Source organism: Mytilus californianus, unplaced genomic scaffold (genome assembly GCF_021869535.1).
Source record: "Mytilus californianus isolate M0D057914Y unplaced genomic scaffold, xbMytCali1.0.p SCAF_10, whole genome shotgun sequence".
Lineage (NCBI taxonomy): Eukaryota > Metazoa > Mollusca > Bivalvia > Mytilida > Mytilidae > Mytilus > Mytilus californianus.
The window spans coordinates 21691743-21716471 of NW_026262582.1; positions in this window are offsets into that span (position 1 = coordinate 21691743).

Sequence of the window (24729 nt, forward strand, 5' to 3'; positions counted from 1 at the left end):
ATGAAACCTATGTAATTTTTATGAATGTAGGACAGAAATTCACATATAGTCACGAACAAAAAGTCACAGGACAAATAGTCACAATTCAGTTTTGACATTATTTTTCTGAGAATAAGAAAACACTAATATTTTTGAAAATATATTGTTGTATTTTTCTTGAAATATTATATAGAAAACAACTTTGTAAACCAAATTCATTTTAAAAAAATCAATTTAAGAATTTAGATAAATAAAGTTGATAAAAAAAAACACGACAAACAAGAAGCACCTTAATAAGGTTTTATTACTATCACATGTATCAGTACAGGTGTGTTTCTCAAGTAAAGTAAAATCTTTTTTTAACACGACTCTGACTTTAACATCAGATACTTTGACTCTCGATTTGATAAATATGGTGTTCATGTAAAAATTTAAAAATCTGTAAATATATCTTTACTTTATTGTGGCTGTTGTCATGTCATTTAAAACGATAGTTATATAAACAGTTTAAAATTAATAAAGAGGTTATTTGGTCAAATATTGCAGACTGGTCTCGTATTCTTCATATTTTGGTACCCTCAACTTAAATGCGGAATATAATACTGATCTGAAAGCCACAAAACCGTATCCGGTTTATAGGAGGATGGTCAACAGCATTGTAAATTCGTCGTCATTTATAGAAGTGACCAGGGAATATTCTCCTGCAGCCATTTTTTCCTGATGTTTGTCGATTAGATCCCAATTTTTTTCCTCTTCATTTTGTTGTCGGTTATCGAATTAGATTTGTAAATGATGTCTTTAGATTTTTACTTCGCCTACCTGGCGTAAATAATTTATCCTGAAATTGTAGAATATGAATTTAAAATTTGTTAAATAGTTGAAATATTTCTATCATTATGGGTGACTTTTTTTTTCTAGATTTATAGTTTATATATCATATGCATTTACAGAGCTCTGGTGAAATATTTTCTGAATGATTGGTGGATGTTTTTGCGTCACGTCCATTAGCAAATGGAAAAGTACTAAATACAGGTAAATTGTATGTGTAATACGATCAATGGCAATTGTGTTGTATCAGTCATCCGTGATGATATCGATATCAGGCACGGTTGTAAAGGCTTTATTCATCACACCCTTAGTCTGTATGACGTCACGCATCGACATCAGTCACCTTTGCAAAGGCTTTATCAAACCCCTAATCTGTATAATGTCACGTCACATGAAAAAACATCTACTATATTTAGTGGTAATTTTTAGCTCAAGGTCAACAGGTATACTGACTTTTGGCGAAACGTAATTGATAGAGAATATGATATGGCTTTTTCAATATCACACACCGTATCAAACCCTGCGAACAAAAATACTATTAAACTACATGTACACTGAATTGTAACTTAGCAGATTTAGTGATACATTTGAGATGTTTAAAAGAGAGTTGATGGTACTGAAACTAATAATTTCATTTTGGACACAGTTTTTGCGAGGACATGTTTTTTTACATTAAAATAGGCACATACAGTCTATAGTAGTTCAATATAACTATGTATAACGACACCCTATATCTGTAATATGCCATTTCAAATCAAAATAGTCAATCACTTTACAAGGATTTGCTAAGGAATTTTAAAGATAAAGAAAACAAAACTTTATACAGACGAACCGTATGCCTTGGTCTTGGTCGCGTGTATCATTTATTGTTGTAATGCGCAAGGACATTTATTTTTTAACATTGAAAAAGGCACATACAGTCTATAGTTTAAAATATTTTTAGGTATGACGACACCCTATATCTGTAATATGCTATTTCAACTTAAAATTGCCAATCACTTTACGAATGTTGTTTATGATTATCAAAAAATGAAAAAACCAAAACTTTATACGCACGCGTCTGTTTGGCCTTGGTCTCGAGTATCACTGAATAAACATTTATTGTCGTGATGCGCTACTGGTGCAGTAAAGGTGATACCTTTAATGTAATTATGGATGAATTCAATGTAACATCTGCTTAAATTAATTTATGAAATAAGAAGATGTGGTATGATTGCCAATAAAACAACCCAAGCAAATGAGTTCAAATAAATCAGATTAAAGCAAGTGGTGGTCAACAAACGGATTTCAACAATGTAAAAAACCTAAACCGTATAATCAGCTGTTATATAAAAAGTCACCATATAAGGTCAACTTTGGCTTTATGAGTTGAAACCTAACTTTCTGAATAATTTCTAATAGTTTATCTGTATAAGTAAAGAAAGATATATTATTAATCTTCAAAAAATGTTCATTCAATTTATGAAAAAATGTAAAACCTGTTAAATTTATAATTTGACAACCGGGTGTGTATAATCGATGGCGAATCTAAATAATAAACCAAGATAAGATTAAAAGGATAATCTCCTAATTTTTGTTAGCTTTGAAGTGATTTGTCAATGGTTAGAATCACAATTAAACAGACTGCGCATGGATCAAAATAGTCACTAGTAAATTGAATATAACTGTATCATAGAAACAAAAAAAAAAGAATATTTTGTGATCAAAGGCAACGATCTTTTCACGAAAAATATGTTAATTTTTACTTCATTATTGTATAATTCTGGTGTTATTATACCTTGAAAAAGATATAATGGAATCAGCAACTATATTTAGTTAATAAGATGTATTAAACACCTAATCCGGTTTGATATTTCAGGTCTTCAAATTAAGGTCTTTGGTGATTATTCATCATGTTTATAAGATAATTATAAGCAGAGATAAAATACAATTTACGTAAGGACAGAGATATAAAAAAAAAACTGAAGGAAAGTTTTTTTTTATGATAAATTGCAGTCAGATATACCGTTAAAAGAGGTAAGATTTATTAATTATCTATTTCATGTTAAAAATAGCGCTTGAATAGTGTATTTTAAAAACCTAGCCTATCTGAATCATCATTTTGAGTGCATTTTTTATTACTTAATTTAAAAAAAAACATTAATTTCAGTTATTGTAAGCAGGTTGAATCATTATTGTGAGTTGTGTAGGGACAAAACATTTGTTACAACAATCTTTTCAATTGGACTTGTCATGTCGTGTCATTTATAGCTGACTGTAGGGTTTGGGTTTTGTTCAATGTTTAGAACAGTGACTCACAGTTGCTTAAATCCACGCCGTGAGCTCTGTTTGATAGTTGTCTCTTTGGCAATTATTCCACACCTCCCTAATTGTATATAAATAGCATTGATGTTTTATTTAAGAGTTGAGTTTTCTACTTTCTAAAGATTTGGTATTAATCTTGCTGTACCAAGATAAAGTATCGTGTGTACTCACTTATACGCCAAGTTTTAAATGAACCTGTGAATTTCATGTAATTTCAGAGGAAATTGGTTAGAAGGATGTACCAGTAAATGGGAATATATATTACTGCAGAGGCCGTCAGAGAAAACACCATATCTTATCATCGAGTAATATAGCTAGCCCTGAAGGTTTAAAATTAATCACAACCTATACAAAGTTAACATAAATTGAATGTACCATGTAATGAAAGGCAACATTTGCAACCCTTTTTAATGGTGATACTCTATTGTTAGCAAAAATTTGTAATTATTATTGATTAAGTTCAAATTCGTAAATGATATATTTTTTTTTTCAGTTAAGAAATCAGTCGAAATGTTCCCTTTACTTCCAGTAAAGATTGGTGTTGTTATAATGGAAATCATTATGTTTATTGCAGTCATGACTACAAACATCGTAGTGGTAGTTGCATGGTTGTCGCCTAAAAACAGACTATCTGTTTCCAATATTTAATCTCTCCTACCAATATATGATACAACTAGTATATTTTGTAGTACAGTTTATAGTAGCATGTCTTATATTGCAGAAAAACTTTCTCTTGAAAGTGAGTGCTACATAAAAGTCATAACAGCCACCCTAGCGTTTATATTCAATTCTTCTTCAATTCTTAAAACAACTTATCTTGCATGTCAAAGATGTGTGATTTGTCTTTTTCCGTTCTCCATACCACGTAATTGCGGATCAAAAACAGCAGTCATATTGTCTGTTCTATCATTTGTATTAATCACAAGCATGCAGATTCCCGAGATGTTAGTCCGTAAAGTTAAAGGCGTAATGCAAATGTCGGACGACAACATATCGTCAATGTATTGTAAGAGTTATTACATCATCCACACAGATATCATGTATGAAATATCAAACATAATCTGGTTAATCAGGTTGTTTACCCTTCATCTTATTCCAGCATTGCTTGTGATTGTTTGCATGATTACATGTGTGGTTACGGTTAACAGACGAAAGATGGTTTCCGGAAGGTCATCTGATCAGCAAAACAAGACGCGTACAACGGTAATGTTTGTCCTAGTAATGATTATTTTTGTCTTTGGAGAGTTTTCGACTACTCTCAGTATATTTCTTGATTCATTTCTCCAAACGGCAACCAATTGGTTTTCAACAGAAGATAGGATACAGTTTTGAAATATCATACTTGTTGTTTCCTTTTTGTTGAATATATGGGTAATCATCACATCAATGTACCTCGTCATCACATCAATCAACATTATAAGGATTACCGTATCTCTTATTTCGCATCATTTGATGTGAAATTGAACGATGTACATTTACTGTTTTTCATGCTGTCATAAACCCAATGCAATTTGACATTGACATAATATTGACAACAGAGTAACAACATTGTTTTATTTTTTTCGCTTCTGAAAAGTTGGTCCGTAGAAGAGGAGGATTACTAAAATACTGTCATTTATTGCATAAATTATACAATTGTATTAAAGAATGTTAGGCCGCGTCGATTTGGAGACATTGCAATAACAATGTAAGAATTGTACAATATTGGAAAAATAACTGCGTTATACCTTGATTGATAAAGAAATATCCAGGTTTTCACTGTTAAGGATGTACTTAGGTGAATTGAAAAAAAAACCCAAAATTTAAATTTATACTTTGAGTCAGAAGTGCATTATTTGAGGAACACAATGAGCTAAAAATATTGATAGGTTATGGAGCTCCTTTTCGAGATATTTAATTTGTTTTCAAAATGGCGGGAAAAAGTTGGCTCGGACTTGTACTTTATATTTCCATTGGTATTATTTGTGTCTCAAATCGAAAGAAAAGAAATCAAGAATCTGCCTAAATTTTGGTAAATGGCCTTTTTTGAGCTATTGGGGTCATATATAAAAAGAAAAATGGGTGCTATGGGCCAAAATATTTTACCCTGTATCGTAGGAAAACACCAAAGAGTCAGAACATCTGACAAAAATTCCTAAACCTGACCTAAGTACATTTTTAACTTAATTGAAATGATCTAAAATTTAATGTGTACTTTTATCAAGGTCCCCATAGTTGGGATAACACAAGTAAGATGATTAAGTTGAGTTACAACTTGGTGAACAATTTAATTCAGTAAAATATATATAGGCATTAAGAAATATTTAACAATTCGAAGTCTACTAAGCTAAATTATAAATCAGTATATAGTGGATGCATTATTATTCGTGGGATACCAATTTTTCTTAGACTTCATGGATAAAGGTGAAGCACAATTTAAATCCTCAACGAAGTACACATTTTCCATAGGCTTCTTTGTACACTTTGGCCAAACCACAATATTAGATATCCACGAAAATTTGTACCCACGAAAATAAATGTATCCACAGTACAGCATATAGAAAATTTGAGATGTACACCAATTCAGCGGAAACCTAACATCACAAACAAATAATTGGTGTTTATTTTTTAGGTTTTTATTATTTAAACCATTTTATAAATATTTAATAAAGTTGTATGTACCTGTCTACTTCAATTTATTATTGAAATATACAAATAAAATATGCACTATGTGTCCTTTCTATCTCAATGGGACAAAACGGGTAGGACGAGTGGGTGTATCCAATTATTCGTTTCCGCAACTCCTCGTTGAATCTATATATAGCAAAGTCGTTGTTTTTTTTTATCCAGTAGAGCAGTTCAATCCTTCATAACTAGATTAATAAAGGTAACAGTAATTTACTGATGTTCAAATCTCAAAAATTGATAAAGACGACAGTGTTACAAACAAAAACTGAGGAAATTGAGACCGGGTGCGTTGGTATCACTATCTGTGACTCATACTCCAAAAAAAGGACTTGCTAATTTGATGAGTGAGTTAATTACAGTTTCTGTTGTTTTTTTTCGAATTAATCTTCATTAAAGTTTGGTACTATATTATTTATATGTCTTCTCACTTTTCCATAAACGTTTGCAACTGGCAACATCATTTCAATATTATATTTACATCTTCAATACTCAAAACCAGATTAATAGATTGCATTTGCGTTAGAATTGTTTTGCTCACTTCCTATTTTATAATATGATCCCAATTAATCTACGGATATATGAAACTATGTAGCTTAACATAACCTTCACAAAAGGTGATAAATTCTATAATACTATATTCAAAATACTGGCCAGTACACCGGCCATATGATTCATCAATAACTGACTCCTCCCGAAACCTACGTAAACAGTACACCAGTCCAACGATCCTTCATCAACTGACTCCTCCCAAATATACATACACAGTACACCAGTCCTATGATCTATCAACAGCTGACTCCTTCTAAAAGATACATAAACAGTACACCCGTCCTTTGATCCATTAACAACTGAGTCCTTCCAAAATATACATAAACAGTACACCAGTTCTATGATTCTTCATCAACTGACTCTTTCCAAAACATTCATAAACATTACACCAGTCCTATGATCTATCAACACTTGACTCCTACCAAAACATACTTAAACAGTACACCAGTCAGATGATCTATCAACAACTGACTCCTTCCAAAACATACATAAACAGAACACAAGTCATTTGATTCATCAACAACTGAATCCTCCCAAAACATGAATGAAAGTACAACAGTCCTTTGATTCATCAACAACTGACTCCTCCAAAAACATACATATACAATACACCAGTCCTATGATCCATCAACAACTGACTCCTCACAAAACATACATGAACAGTACACCAGTCATATGATCCTTCAAAAACTGACCCTTCTTAAACATATATAAACAGTTCACCAGTCCATTTATCCTTCAATAAATAACTGCTCCAAAAACGTACATAAACAATTCACCAGTGCTTTGATTTATCAACAAATGACTCCTTCCAAAACATACATAAACAGTACACCAGTTATATCATCCATCAGCAACTGACTCCTCCCAAAACATACATGAACAGTACACCAGTCCAATGATCCTTCAACAACTGCCACCTCTCAAAACAAACATAAACAGTGAGGCAGTCCTATGATCCTTCAATAACTGACTCTTCCAAAAACATACATAAACAGTGCACCTGTCCTATGATAAATCAACAACTGACTCCTCCCGAAACATACATGAACAGTACATCAGTCCTATTATCCTTCAAAAACTGACTCTTCCAAAACAGCCATAAACAGTACACGAGTCTATTAATCCTTCAACAACTGACTCCTCCCAAAAACATACATAAACAGTACACCAGTCCAATGATCCTTCAACAACTGACTTCTCCCAAAACGTACATTAACAGTACACAAGTCCTTTGATCCTTCAACAACTGACTCCTACCAAAACATACATTAACAGTACACAAGTCATTTGATCCACCAACAACTGAATCCTCAAGAAACATACACAAACAGTATACCAGTCCTATGATCCTTCAACAACTGATTCTTCCTAAAACATACATAAACAGTAGACCAGTCCTATGATCCTTCAACAACTGACTCCTCACAAAACATACATGCACAGTACACCGGATGTACGAATTTGACAGTGATAACCAGCTTTTCAATGCATTTGTTATTCCAAATGCAAAAATGTATTTCATGTGTTGTTCCAAATACAAACTGTATATTATTTGTTATTCGAAAATGCCCTAAGGAATACATGTGTGTCTGTGCAACTGTCATCAACAGATATATAAAATATATTATTATAAGCTGTAATTCGCACAAATCTATATATGATGTCGAACAATTTGAGAGGGATTATAAAAGATCTCCCTTTAACACCAATTCCCCCAGAAAAATAAAATATAACTACAAGATCAACACTGATATAAGATTCTTCCTGATTCTCTAACTTCATCAATGCAGCCAGTTGTTGATTTAATATCTTCGTCAATTCTTAAAACACAGTCAGCAGCAATACTTAAAAAAATATATTACCTAAAAAGTTATTTTTTTTAAGATAAGTCACTCTTAAAACGTTGTTTCAAATTATAAAAAGCAGCATGGACTGTATGTTTTGTGAATTTTTACATGATGTTATAACATAAAATTAAAAAATAATTAAAATTCAAATAAAAATTTACCTTAAGGATGTTATTAAAAAATATTAATTCTATAAGCTATTTCATTCATCTTTGAAGTAAAAAAGAATCACAATTATACAAGAAACATATGTAAATGTTTTGGGTAACAAATTATAAAAAAATTCAAGTTTCAATTAAATTAAGGGTTTCTAGTTATACATATGCATACCTTCAAGATGTTTAAGGAAACGGATATTTTGATAGACCCAAAATACCAATCTGTAACTAGGAGCATCAATGGCGTCCTTAGGGCAATAACTGTATATAGTTTTCATGTATTTGAGAAAATGTGTTAGAATAATTTGTAGGAATGGTCATAGATATCTGTATCAATGCGTTTGACAAAAACAACTTATATATCTAATATTTAAAATATCCTCTTTTTTAAGATAACTTGTATACTAGATGCTGCTTTATCGCCTTCAGTGAAACTCGAAAATGTCTATAGTACACGAATTACTAGTAAGAGGCAAAAGTAGTTTCTCACAAAATGAAAATCAGGAATAATATATGTTACCCGAGAGAACTGAATGTAATGTAAAGCTGGGAAATTGGATGTGTTGACAGTGAAACAAATCTTCTGCTATTCATGCTTCATCTGCCTTGTTCTTTCACACTCAGTCTACATGTCTACGCATTTATACATTCCTGGTGTTTAAATGTGTAATTTCAAGCGTTCCTGATGAAGGTTAATACAGAAAAGCGCGTCTAGCGAACAAAATTTATAAAATTTTATTGGTCATCATTTAGTCAATATGTCACAATAAAAAAAGATGACATAATCGTTAAATTTACATATCAGACGACTCGTCTTGTATGAAAAGATCTAAAGAGAAGAAAAAATCGATAAAGAGTTGAGACACAGACACATCGTATGGTTAAATAATTTGTGTCGGTGAACGTAACATGGACGATTTCAGCCGTTTGGAACAGAGCCATGTTAAGTATATACATATACTGTGTCCAATTTCGTCTGAATGTGCCAATATAAAGAAACGGGATAAAGATATGAAACATTTAGTCATATCGGTAGTAACCTTAAATTAAGATTCACTTGGCTATATGAGATGCAAACACAGACTGAAATGTTGGTAAGTGACAGAAAACCATCAATAATTCTGAATGAGAAATAAAAAAACTGGCAAAACCCTTTTTTCTGCCTTTTCTTTCTTTTTGAAAATGTTTTGTACATGTTTTAGGTTTCTGCTTTTTTTGAGTGGAAACTTAGTCCACCAGTAGAAAAGGAACAGAGATTGACGTTGTCCTTTCTTTTCAATAAAAAACAAACAAACGGTTAATTGGTTTACATAAAACATGGCAAGAAACGGTCTCTGAATATAAACGATTATTTCAAACTACACTACAAAAAACAAATAAGGACATGTGGTATGATTGCCACTCAGACAATTATGCACCAAAGTTCAAATGAAGTGGACGTAAGCAATTATAGGCAACTGTACGACCTTCAACAATGAGAAAACGATACTGTATAGTCAGCTAAAAAATGCTCGGACATGAAAAATATGAAAACAATTGAACTACAAAGTACTAACTTGGGACAGGCACATAAGACATGTGGTAGGGGATAACAATGTGTGTAAGCGCACAACCTTTCCCCTTACCCAGGACAGTGGTGTCACAGCACAACATAAGAACAAACGATAAAAATCAGTTGAAAAGGTTTAACTCATCAGATCGATACAAAGCAGAAAAAACATCTAACAAAAACACAGACCGGACGTTTCAGGGCATATATACATCCCTGACAACATAAAAGACGCAAAGTACGTTTGGCTCACAATTTTGTTTACATTTTATCTGTTTACAATGTTTAAGAGAAGCATGTGCTGTTACTTCACAAGTGAAAGTCATAGATGTCATATTTTATTACCCCCACCCTTCTTGGACTTCGTTCCAAAACAGGATTGTTTTAAATGTAAAATAGATAATATCGAAGGTTAAAGAGACGAAATAAGTATTATTCCTCTTGATGGAAATAACGTCTAAGGTTCCAATTGTATATCCTACTCGTTTACAGAGCTATGAAGAAACGAAAGTTATATTAGTGTAATGATACTTGAAACATTACTTACAACTATTAAAGAGAAACACTTTATAGATAATATGCAGTAGTTGTCTTTATGTTAGGGGCTTCCTAAGGTATGTTTGAAGTAATAGTTAATGTCAACAGTTAAACAATATCATTATCGTAAAATGAACATTGTTGGTATTTGTGTTGACTGTCGCATGTTATGCGTCTATGTGTCATATGTTCCAATATTTGCAGAAACTATGAAAAAATTAAGTTTGTTTAATATGGAACATTAATAGATACTTTTGTTTATAAAATTCTAATTTTTGACTGGTGAATCATTAAGTAAAATAAACAATGTAAAACGCATGAAAGTACTATTACTTTTATAGAACAGGTACCAACACTCATCAAAGATACCAGATTTATAGCCGTGTACGCCAGATGGGCGGTCGTCTTCAATAGACCAAGTATGTTTTATTTAGTAATTTTTATCGTTTATACATTTGTATGTCCATGTCAGAACTACCACCACGATGTGTCACATACAATTATACGTTTTCCACCTCGTGTTCTTCAGTTTTCAAACAGTTTATTCCTCTTTATTTGGAAATGCAATTCCAAATCCGCATGTTATTGGTTTTTTACATTATCCCACATATCCCATCAAAAAAAGATATTTATAACCGTATTGGACTTTACTATAGTTTTTTCAGATATCAAAGTAGCATGCGTTAATTACTATTTTTATCGTACTCGGTCTTCGTCAGTGTATCTTTACAGATTCATTTTGCAACGTTGAAGTTTTATTGCAGTTAAATGTACGCTTAAATGGTAGGATAAACACTATATTAAGTCAATGTAAACTTTATATCGAAATGCAATATTATATTAAAGTAAGGAGATGCTGTATGATTGCCAACGATTTATCTATACACCAGAGTTGAAATGACGCAGATAGACAATAGTAAGGGCACCGTATCCCGGTGGCGTACGGAATTCAAGAATGATCAAAAGAAATACGGTAAAGTTTAATAATTTGACCACCTAAAAAAAATTTACCACTGTGACTTACGTCGTTTGTAAAAAAAATATCTCTTTGACTTGTGTTTAATAATAGTGTGTACTAAAATCAGTTGATCTATATTATGCTTTAAAAACTACGTCTTATGTTACCTTTGTTCTGCCGTCCTGTCGTGATTAAGTCTATATCGATCAATGTGGATTTTAAGCATCTTCTTAAATTGAATTCAAGGTAAGATAGCATGTTGTTTTCTTTTTCTTAACATTTTCCTACATGTCCAATTAAACCTTCTTAAAATAAAATCAAAGTCAGATAACAACACTTTTACAATCGTCTAATCAGTGGTAATACAGGATACTTATAAGTACATTTCATAGTGGGCTTATCAGTTCAGTGGAAATGATTTTTCTAGCTTATCATGTATTTTTTAACGACATTACGATAATGTCCAATTATTCATTTTGAAGTTAATGGGTAATGGATTAAATTGACTTATTTTGGCGTGGCTCGGTTCTTATACATCCCACCATTGTGTTATTGTGTTATGGGCATTTTTTGTATTCTTATCTTACATTATGTGCTTTATCTTCATGCCATTTTGCTTTTCTTTGTTGACATATTTGTTTGTTTTATCGTGATTAAGATTATCACAAAATGTAAACTGTCATACAAGTGAGAGGTTTAGCTAGCTATAAAACCAGGTTTAATCCACCATTTGCTATATAAGGAAATGCATGTACCAAGTTAGGAATATAACAGTTGTTTTCCATTCGTTTGATGTGTTTGACCATTTGATTTTGCTATTTGGTAACACTACAAACCAGTTAAAGTCTGAAATGGCCTATATCTGTACTCGTCTGTACAAATTTTTACTCGATCAGTCTGAATTGGTCGGTTATTTACTCGATATGAATCGACTGTAGTTTGAACCATACTTTTCAGTCTGAACTTTTACTTGACCTTAACTCGACCAGTACTTAGCCATTTTATAAGTGTCTGAACAATACTCGACCAAGTCTTAACCATTCTCGATCAAGTCTGAGCCATACTCGACCTAGTCTTTACCAGACTCGACCTAGTCTAAACAATACTCGACCAAATCTTTACCAATATAGACCTATTTCTGTATCTACCGATTGTATTTCATCCATTTATGAAATTTTGCAACAACAGTTATTTACCTTGGCTAGAAATTTGAAATCCAAAACTTATTGAAACCAAAAAAAAAGATTTCGCAATAAACATAATATAATCATCAACACCATATTCATCAACACTTATATATCTAAAATACAATTTATATCACCCCTAAAACAAAGATATAAACAAGATGATCAAAGAAAGTAATTTCTGGTCGGATTGAAAAAAATATCTTTTAAAAAATTAAGTTTTCGATTAAATGAATGTGTATATGTATTATCATGTTCACATTGCATTATGTACATCAAACATACTAGAACGTTTGACCATTAATCAAATATTTCAAATGATGTTCAAAAGTTTTTGAATGTTTCAGATACATTTATGGTAACTGGAAAATTTTCAACACTAGCTTAAGCCTGGTATACATTTATGGTGTCAAACAAGTTTAGTTAATAACGCGGTGAACATTATTTGTTTTATATTGTATTAAAAGCAACTGAAAAATGACAGCTTAGTTTTGTAACACCAAGAACTTAATATCATAGAACATCAGTAGCAATCCTTAAAAAATGAATAATGTTCTAAAGTTTAGGTTGATTAATTAAGTTTTGTCAAAATTAAAGACATGGCATACAAGAAGCACCTAAATATGTTTTAATTACCTCAATGCAGGTGTGTTTTACAGGTAGAAAAAAAATCAAATTTTTCTTTAAACTCGTGTCTTATTTTTCTAGTGAATTAAAAAGGCCTTGTGATTTTAGTTTGACATGATGTTGTTTAATTTTCAAAGGATGTTATTCAAAAATGGCAAAGATAATATAAAGTACAAATCAGTACAGTCGAGTATGGTTCAGATTGGGGTCAAGTAATATCAAGTAAAACGCAGACCAATTAAGACTGATCGTGTACAAATCAGTACAGTTAAGTACAGATATAGGCCAATTCAGACTTTTACTGATTTATAGTGTAAGTGACTTTCCGTTTTGAAATTTCCTTGGAGTTCGGTATTTTTTTTCTTTAACTTTTAATTAATCTGTTGACGCTCAAGGATTCACTAGTTGAGCCAAAACAAAAAAAAGTGAATACCTGGCCGAACCACCTCAGTTGACACTCATGTTTTGAATGAGTTCGCTTTAATTTTTCTGTGTGTTGTTTTGAAAACATTTTACAACCTGTTTTCCTATTTTCAGTTCTTATTCATCTGTGGCTGTAAAATAAAACAACTTTGAGCGTTCCGGGTGAAGGTAAATTCAGCGCTTTGGACGCATGAAATTGTAAAGTGTTGCTTTCATATTTCAAAAGCTAAATTTGTGTTTGTCTATATTTTCATTTTTTGGTTTTGTTATTGCTCTCAACTCAAATGCTGAATATAATACTGACCTGAATGCCTCAAAACAGTGTCTTGTTTATAGGAGGATGGTCAGCAGCATTGTAAATCAGTCGTTAATTGTTCTCATTTATAGAAGTGACCAGGAAATATTCCTCTGCAGCCATTGTTTATTGGTGTTTGTCCACTAGATCCTTACTTTATTCGTCTTCATTTTGATGTCGATTATCGAATAAGATTTGTAAGTTTTTTCTTTTAGAATTTTTCTTCGCCTAACTGGTATGAATGATCTATCCTGAAATTAAAGAATATGAATTTAAAATTTGTTAAACAGTTGAAATATTTCGATCATTACGGGTGACTTTTCTTTCTAGATTTATAGTTTATATATCATATGCATTAACAGAGCTTTGGTGAAATCTTTTCTAAATGATTGGTGGATGTTTGGGTCACGTCTAGTGGCAAATATTTTGTGTTCGATATGAAAACAGATTAATCAGAAATACAAAAGGTGTGTCCTGTAATGGAGGTCGAGCAAGATGAATAAGGAAAAAGTTGGAATGCCACTGGAAAATGAAGGGTTACTGGATGGGGACATATATCAAGCCTTCCCACAATGCGCCTACAGAACTTAAGAAAACTTGTCGCAATGGCTATAATTAACAGAGAGCTTTGCACTCTCTTTAACACAAGGCATCAGATTTAACCTCCCCATTCTATCCGGACATGACTGTGTATTTATACTCACGAACAGCCAAACGGACGCTCCACTTTGGCAATTGTTATACTGTCGTTTTGAAGAAGATCACTTTTGCATTCCGCAGTCATCATAAGCCTTTTAACATGTTTAATATGTTAATATAATAACTTGAAATAATAAAGAATATGTGATTTCTTATATGTTTAAAAGGGTTTACACCTAATAAATAATAGTATGGTCGACAGATGGTCAGTAGAAAATGGATTTAAAAGTTACCAGAACAGTTAATTTCGCATTGATAGCAATAGACTGAATGCTAATGTATTCGGTCAAGAACAGTCCTCTGGATATTTTCATTATCATAAAGACAATTCGAATTATGTCAATCACTATTCGATTTTATTATATACTAAGTAGTAAATACATGTAAATTGTAAATTGTATGTGGAATACGATCAATGGCAATCGTGCTGTATCAGTCATCCGTGATGATATTGATATCAGTTAAGGTTGCAAAGGCATTATTACACTCTTAATCTGTATGACGTCACGTCATCAACATCAGTTACCGATGCAAAGGCTTTATCAAAACCCCTAATCTGTATCACGTCACGTCACATGAAAAAACATCTACTTGAGATATATAATAAAGTGTATATGATATGTATGTGGTATGGCTTTTTCAATTTCACACACCGTATCAACCCTCAACCAATATAATCCATCGAGCAGACAGTTACTTAGCAGACTTAGAGATACATTTGAGATGTTTAAAAGAGAGTTTATGGTACTAAAACTTATAAGTTCATTTTGGACGTAGTTTTTGCCAGGACATTTTCTTTTACATTAAAATAGGCACATACATTTCAATATAACTAGGTTTAACGACACCCTATATCTGCAATTTGCCATTTCAAATTAAAATTGCCAATCACTGTGCAACGATTTGTTAAGGAATTTCAAAAGATAAAGAAAACAAAACAAAACTTCATACGCACGCACCGTATGTTTGGTCTTGGTCTCGAGTATCATTTATTGTTGTAATGCGCTTATGGTGCAGTAGAGTTGGTACCTTTAACATGTTTAATGTAATTATGTATGAATTCAATGTAACATCTGGATTTATGAGTTGATAAAATAAGAAGATCTGGTATGATTGCCAATAAGACAACCTAAGCAAAGGAGTTCAAATGAATCGAATTTAAGCACGTGGTGGTCAACAAACGGATGTCAAAAATGTAAAAAAAACCTTAACCGTATAGTTAGCTACTGTATAAAAAGTCGACAAAAAGTGCAACAATTCAAACAAACAAGAAAACAGCGGCCTGATTTATGACAAAACAATAATTAAAAAAACAATTTGACAGACAGTTAACGTTGACAACTACAGAATTACAGGCTGCTGACTTGGGACAGGCACATATATAATTGATTAATGGTGTTTATTTTATGCCACTTTCAGTGCTACTTGTTATATCAGTTTTTATTGGTGGACGAAGCTTGAGTGTCCGGGAAGAACCACAGGATTTCGACACTCCTAGTCAATTAAGATTAGAATCGAACACACCTGCCAGGCTATTAATACATTAGATACACAGGGGAGAAACTTACTAGACCACTCGGCCACCGAGGGTCAATACATCATGATGTTTGCGTACACTATGTAGTTTTGTTTACCAAATATATCAATAAGAAAATTGTAAATTGAAATTGGCAAAAAACAATTATTTTCAAAAATTTTGACCATCAACTTAATGAATAATTTCTAATAGTTTCTCTGTAGATGTAAAGCAAGATATATTATTCATCTTCAAAAAATGTTTATTTAATTTATGAAACAATTTTTCAATGAGGTGTGTAAAATCGATGGCAAAATTAAATCATAAGCCAATGATTAAAAGGATAAGCTTCTAATTTTTGTATGCTTTGGAGTGATTTGTTAATGGCTAGACACAGTTAAACAGACTGCGCATGGACAAGATAGTCACTACTTAATTGAATATAACTGTACCATAGAAACAAAACTATATTTAGTTAATAAAATGTATAAAACACTTAATCCGATTTGATATTTCAGGTCTTTCAATTACGGACTTTGTTGATTATTTATCATATTTATAAGATAACTATAACCAGAGATCAAATACGATTTACGTAAGGACAGTGATATAAAAAATTTGGAGAAATATAACGTTAAAGGAGGTAAGATTTATTCTTTATCTATTCCATGTAATTTGGCTTGTCATGTCGGGTCATTTATAGCTGACTGTACGGTTTGAGTTTTGCTCAATGTTTCATGTTTAGAACAGGGACTCACAATTGCTTAAATTTCCGCCGTGAGCTCTGGTTTATACAGTTGCAGACCAAGCATTACATGTAGACGGGCCGAAAAGGTTAACGCGTCCACTTCATGTTAACGCCGCGTTAACTCTGCGTTAACTCCGAAATTTCAGTAGACATAAAAAGTAAACGGGCGTTTACTTTCGCGTTTACCTCCGCGTTAACGCAAAAACGGCGCGTCTTCTAATTTTGTAAAGAGTAAACGGGCGTTTACTTTCGCGTTTACTGCCGCGTTAACGTGAAAAAATGCGCGTCTTCTATTTTTGTCAAAAGTAAACGCACATTTACTGTTTGTAGTAAACGCGCGTTAACGCAGATTGTCATCGTACCCTAGATACACTGACCTAAAATATCAAATGATAAGGTACATGAAAATTAAATGACCAAATGGTCATTTTCGATTGACATATTGACGATTACAGTTAATTAATAATGTTATCAAAGACTACACAATGTTGTTGGCATCAATTTAGAGTGCCAGCATGTCCTCCTTTTTTTCAAAAATATTGAATCGTAAACAAATTTCAGTAGTTTCCATACATCAAACTGACTCATATCATAAAGTTATTTGTCCGCATCAACCAAAACTGACCATATTAGCACTTTATTATGTAAATCTATATAGCCGCATAGTAATTGAGTTATATTTTTATGTAAGGATGGATTGTATAATACAAATGATAGCAATATTGGGACATAATGACTAAAAAATTTTGTTCGCATCAATTTAGAGTGCCAGCATGTCCTCTTTTTATTCAAAATATTCAATCGTTAACAAATTTCAGTAGTTTTCATTCCTCAGACTGACTAGTTTTACAAAATTATTTGTCCGCATCAACCAAAACTGACCATGTTTGCATTTTATTATGTAAATCTTATAGTCGCATAGTAAATCAGAAATATTTTCATGTAAGGATGGATTGTATGAAACAAATTATAGCAATATTGGAACATAATGACTACAAAAAATTTCTGCATCAATTTAGAGTACCAGCATGTCCTCTTTTTATACAAAAAATTGAATCGTAAACAAATGTCAGTAGTTTGCATATCTCAGACTGACTCGTATCATAAAGTTATTTGTCCGCATCAACCAAAACTGACCATATTAGCACTTTATTACACTACAAACCAGTAAAAGTCTGAAATGGCCTATATCTGTACTCGACTGTACTGATTTTTACTCGACCAATCTGAATTGGTCTGAATTATACTTGACATTACTCGACCCCAGTCTTAACCATACTCGAGTGTACTGATTAGTACTTGACCCTTATCTTTTCCATTGAAAATAGTCTGAACTATTACTCGACCAGTCTGAAACAGTCTTAACCCATTCTCGACCTATTTTCTTCAGTCTAAACCATACTCGACCAAAGGTCTGAACAATACTCGACCAGTCTAAACCATACTTACCTTTACCTTTTCTAAATTTTAACTTTTAAAATAAATGTTTTTTTAACTGACATGACAACAGCCACAATAAAATAAAGATATATTATAAAAACAGTTTTTCACATTCTTACATGATTCTCAGATTTATCGAATAGAAATAGTTAAATCAAATTATCTTATATAATAATTTAATTATATTAATTTTAAAGTTTTAGAGTTTTGGTAAAAAAAAGATTTTCTTTTACCTAAAAACAACACCTATACCGAGGTAATTAAACCTTATTAAGGTGCTGCTTGTTTGGCATGTGTTTTTTTTTTTTTATTAATTTTCCTAAATTCCTAAATAAAAACAACATAGGTTTCATGGTTACATACAAAAAATGTACAATAGTTATATAATTATCTTTATAATGAGGTAACAACAGCCAATTAAATCACTGAAATTGTTTAACCTTATTTTAGAAATATATCTACTATTATAATTTGGGATATATTATATACAATATATATCAAAAAGGGATAAAAATAAAAAAAAAAAAAAAAATTGTTCGTCTGATTAGTGGTGACGTATAAAGTAATACCTCTTGCTTGGGGCAAACTCATGAAAAAGATCACACCTGGTCAGAGAGTATTAAATTCTAAATAATATTCATTAAGAATTCCAACATCCTGTGAAACTTAAATCGCAGGGCCTTTTGAATTCACTAGATCAGTAATACACGAGTTTAAGAACAATAGGGCTTTCTTTTTACCTGTAAAACACACATGTACTGAGGTAATTAAACCTTATTAAAGTGCTTTTTGTATGCCATGTCTTTAATTTTGACAAAAATTATTCAAATTTAATTGAAATAAATTTTACTGTAACTTTGGAACACATTTCCTTTTTTAAAAGTTTATCACAGGATTATACTATGGAAGTTCTATTATCATGATTATATCAAATTTTTGGTTTAACAAAACAAAGGTGTCATTTTTTAAATTTATTAAGTTGCTTTATATGCTATTTTATATATATTTAAAAAAAAAAATGTTCACTGCATTATTAACTAAACTCAACTGACACCATAAATCTATACAAGGCTTAAGTTAATGGTGAAAATTGTCCAGTAACCATAAAATATATCTGAAACATTCAAAAAAATTTTGAATAACATTGAAAATACTAGTCACAATTCAGTTTTGAGATTATTTGATCAGCTTGTTTTAATTTTATTTTAGAGGTGATATATATGTATGTATATAAGTGTTGATGAATATGGTGATGAAAGTTATATTATGTTTTTTTGTGGAATTTTGGTTTCAATGCTGTATTTAATACATTTTTAATTTCAAATTGTTGTTCAAATTTCTAGCCAGAGGAAATTGCTGTTGTTAAAAACAGTTCCTAAATTGATGAAATATAATAGATAGATACAAAAAAATGGTCTAGGTTGGTGAAGACTTGGTCGAGTATGGTTCAGACTAGGTCGAGTATGGTTCAGACTAGGTCGAGTATGGTTCAGACTTGGTCGAGCATGGTTCAAACTAGGTCAAGAAAGGTTCAGACTCGTATTAAAAGGTTAAGTACTGGTCGAGTACAAGTTCATACTGTTAAGTATGGTTCAGACTACAGTCGAGTATTATCAAGTAAATTTCAGACCAATTCAGACTGCTCGAGTAAAAATCAGTACAGTCGAGTACAGATATAGGCCATTTCAGACTTTTACTGGTTTGTGGTGTTATGTAAATCTATATTTCCGTATAGTGAGTGAGTTATATTTTCATGTAAGGATGAATTGTATAATACAAATGATAGCAATATTGGAACATAATGACTTAAAAAAACTGTTTGCATCAATTTAGAATGCCAGCATGTCCTTTTTTTATTCAAAATATTGAATCGTAAACAAATTTCAGTAGTTTTCATACCTCAGACTGAATCGTATAACAAAATTATTTGTCCGCATCAATCAAAGCTGACCATATTTGAACTTTATTATGTAAATCTTATAGTCGCATAGTAAATCAGTAATATTTTCATGTAAAGATGGATTGTATAAAACAAATTATAGCAATACTGAAAAATAATGACTACAAAAAATTTTCTGCATCAATTTAGAGTACCAGCATGTCCTCCTTTTATTCAAAATATTGAATCGTAAACAAATTTAAGTAGTTTTCTTAGCTCAAACTGACTCGTATCATAAAGTTATTTGTCCGCATCAACCAAAACTGCCCATATTAGCAGTTTAATTTGTAAATATATATAGCCGCATAGTAAATGATTTATATTTTCATGTAAGGATGGATTGTATAATACAAATGATAGCAATTTTGGAATATATTGACTAAAAAAAATTGTTCGCATCAATTTATAGTTCCAGCATGTCCTTTTTTTATTCAAAATATTGAATCGTAAACAAATTTCAGTAGTTTTCATACCTCAAACTGACTGGTATAACAACATTATTTGTCTGCATCAACCAAAACTGACCATATCGCACTTTATTTTGTAAATCTTATAGTAGCATAGTAAATCAGTCATATTTTCATGTAAGGATGGTTTGTATAAAACAAATTATAGCAATATTGGAACATAATGACTTAAAAATTTGGTTCGCATCGACTAAGAGTACCAGCATGTCCTTTTTTTATTCAAAATATTGAATCATTAACAAATTTCAGTAGTTTTCATTCCTCAGACTGACTAGTATTACAAAATTATTTGTCCGCATCAACCAAAACTGACCATGTTTGCACTTTATTATGTAAATCTTATAGTCGCATCGTAAATCAGTAATATTTTCAGTAATGATGGATTGTATGAAACAAATTATAGCCATATTGGAACATAATAACTGCTAACAAAAAATTCTGCATCAATTTAGAATATTAGCATGTCCCCTTTTATTCAAAATATTAAATCGGAAACAAATTTCAGTAGTTTTGATACCTCAGACTAACTTGTATCATAACGTTATTTGTCCGCATCAACCAAAACTGACCATATTAGCACTTCATTATGTAAATCTATATAGCCGCATAGTAAATGAGTTATATATTCATATACGGATGGATTGTATAATACAAATGACAGCAATTTTGGAATATATTGACTGAAAAAATTTGTTCGCATCAATTTATAGTTCCAGCATGTCCTTTTTTTATTCAAAATATTGAATCGTAAACAAATTTCAGTAGTTTTCATACTTCAAACTGACTGGTATAACAAAATTATTTGTCCGCATCAACCATAACTGACAATATGTGCACTTTATTTGGTAAATCTTATAGTCGCATAGTAAATCAGTCATATTTTCATGTAAGGATGGTTTGTATAAAACAAATTATACCAATATTGGAACATAATGACTAAAAAATTTTGTTCGCATCAATTAAAAGTCCCAGCATGTCCTTTTTTTATTCAAGATATTAAATCATAAACAAATTTCAGTAGTTTTCATACCTCAGACTGACTAGTATCATAAAGTTATTTCTGAGCATCAACCAAAACTGACCATATTAGCACTTTATTTTGTAAATATATATAGCCGCATAGTAAATGAGTTATATTTTCATGTCAGGATGGATTGGATAATACAAATGATAGGAATATTGGAACATAATGACTCAAAAATTTTGTTTACATCAATTAGGAGTGCCAGCATGTCCTTTTTTTATTCAAAATACTAACAAATTTCAGTAGTTTTCATACCTCAGAGTGACTCGCATAATAAAACTATTTGTCCGCATCAACCAAAACTGACCATATTAGCATTTTATTATGTAAATCTTATAGTCACATTGTAAATCAGTAATATTTTTATGTCAGCAGTTCGTGATGGTTTTTATTTTAAACAAAACTATTTAACGGCATCATTCAACACTCACATGACTGATTCATGTACCTTATATTGAAAACTATGAAAAGTTATCTTCTTGGAATAGTATACCATTAACATATTATGTAGTTTGATTGATTTTGTTTGTAGCATAACGTCCAGTGGCAATATTTCATTCATGGTCAGATCGAGTATATTTTTCGGACGTCCCAAATATCATCGTTATGGATAAGTCTGTTTAAATTGACAAGATGGTACAAGTGTACATACTTATACAACACTTTATTAATTCCCCTTTCAATACACTGTACAATTTTAGTTTGAACATTTGGCAAAACAGAAGCTTACATCATGTAAATCCAATCAAACAAGGTGAATTACGATTACAAAAATGTATTAAATATTAATGCATCGAGTTATACCTCATAGTAAATAGGAATTCGAAGAGACAGTTAAAAATGGGGAAAGAAGCAACGTAAACCATGATGTTTATATCCCATCATATACAAATATTTTTCCGATGTGTTGGATAACCTTTCTATCCGCCTCGATAATTATACATGTAACTTTTGAAAAGAAAATTTAGAAAATCTGCTAATCAGTAAAGTCATTGGAACTGATTTTGTGTAATTTGATAAAATTAATATTTCGAATTAAAAATGTTTTTTAATTGTTCTGGTTTGAAACACATATACGTGAAATATTAAGATAAAAGTCATTTAATAAAATAAATGTACAAATGAACACGAAGTTTATTTCTTAATTTACACAATAAGTTAACGCGAAAAGTAAACGCGCGTTTACTTTCAAGTGCACGTAAAAAAACACTTGTGAAATCTGTAGTAAACGCCCGTTTACTTTTAAGAGCACGTAAAAATAATTTTGTGAAATCTGAAGTTAACCGCCGTTTACTACTGACTAAACGGACACAGAGTAAACGCCCGTTTACTCGGGTAGACATTAGAAATTTCCATTTTGACCGCGTTAACGTAATTATAGTAAACGCGCGTTTACCAGTAAATGCGAAAATTGAAGTTAACTAACGAAATATGTGCACGCGGCGTTAACTTGCGTTAACTCTATGTAATGCTTGGTCTGCACCCAACTGTAGTTGTCTCTTTGCTTTGGCAATAATTCCACACCTCTTATTTGTATATAAATAACATTGATGTTCTATTTAAATTTGTGTTTTCTACTTTCTAAAGATTTGGAATTTATCTTTTTGGACTAAGTGTCGTGTGTATTCACTTGTACACCAATTAAATTTTAAATGAAACTGTCTTTTCTATCTAAACAGCTTCAAAAAGACTAAACAATAAATTTTGAAGTAATGTTTAGACTTTTAGCTTATTTTCAAACTTATCGGCTGCAGTTAATTTAGTACTGTTCTAATAATGTGCTTACAAATAATCAAGATCTCTTCAGTCTGTTATCATGTACAAAACAACAACATGCTGAATAGTCTGAAAAGGTATATAGAACATCAATGGATTGACTACAAGCAAAATCTCGACAGTATTGACATCACAACAAGAAATTATTTGAAAAATATCTTAAACTTTGAACAAGAATAAACGCGTTAAGTTTCTATCATATCATGCTAAAGTAAAAAAAAAAACAAATGGAGACAAAAATTCATTTACTTGTGACTTAAAAATTATTTAAAAATGCATAGCTGTAAACGTTTACACTTCGACACACCTGGTGTCGTACATTTCGGAAGTCATGCATTTCTCACAGTTTTTGTTATCGTAAATTGCAGCTTCACAATACATTGATGAAAATTAAACATCTCTGAACTATTTTCTTTAATTAGTCACATATAATAACACTACGCATCTCTGAATTTCTCGTAATTTCAGAGGAAACTGTTTATAAGGATTTACCAATAAATGGGAATATACATAACTGAAGAGGCCGTCAAAGAAAACACCATATCTTATCATCTAATGATTTAGCTAGGACTGATTGTTTAAGTGCAATTACAACCTATACAAAGTTAACAAAAAATTAGATATACATTGTAATGCAAAACAAAAACGGCAATGTTTTTTAACGGTGACACTATATTTTTAGATATCTGAACAAATAGACATAAGAAGATGTGGTATGAGTGCCAATGAGACAACTCTCCATCCAAGTCAAAATTTATAAAAGTAAACCATTATAGGTAAAAGTACGGTCTTCAACACGGAGCTTTGGCTCACACCGAACAGTAAGCTATAAAGGGCCCCAAAAATTACTAGTGTAAAACCATTCAAACGGGAAAACCAACGGTGTAATCTATATAAAAAACGAGAAACGAGAAACACTTATAAACCACATCAACAAACGACAACTACTGAACATCAGAAAGTATATTACAAAAACTTAATTTATGGTTGGTACTTAAAGCCTTGAATTGATAACAACGTTGTTTTGGTACACAAATGCTAATAACTATTACTAAAGACGTTAACTTATTTTTCAGTTTGGAAATCAGTCGAAATGGTAACTTTACTTTCAGTCAAGATTGGTTTTTTTATAATGAAAGTCGTACTGTTAATTGCAGTCTTTGCTACAAACATTTTAGTGGTAGTCGTATGGTTGTCGCCTAAAAACAGATC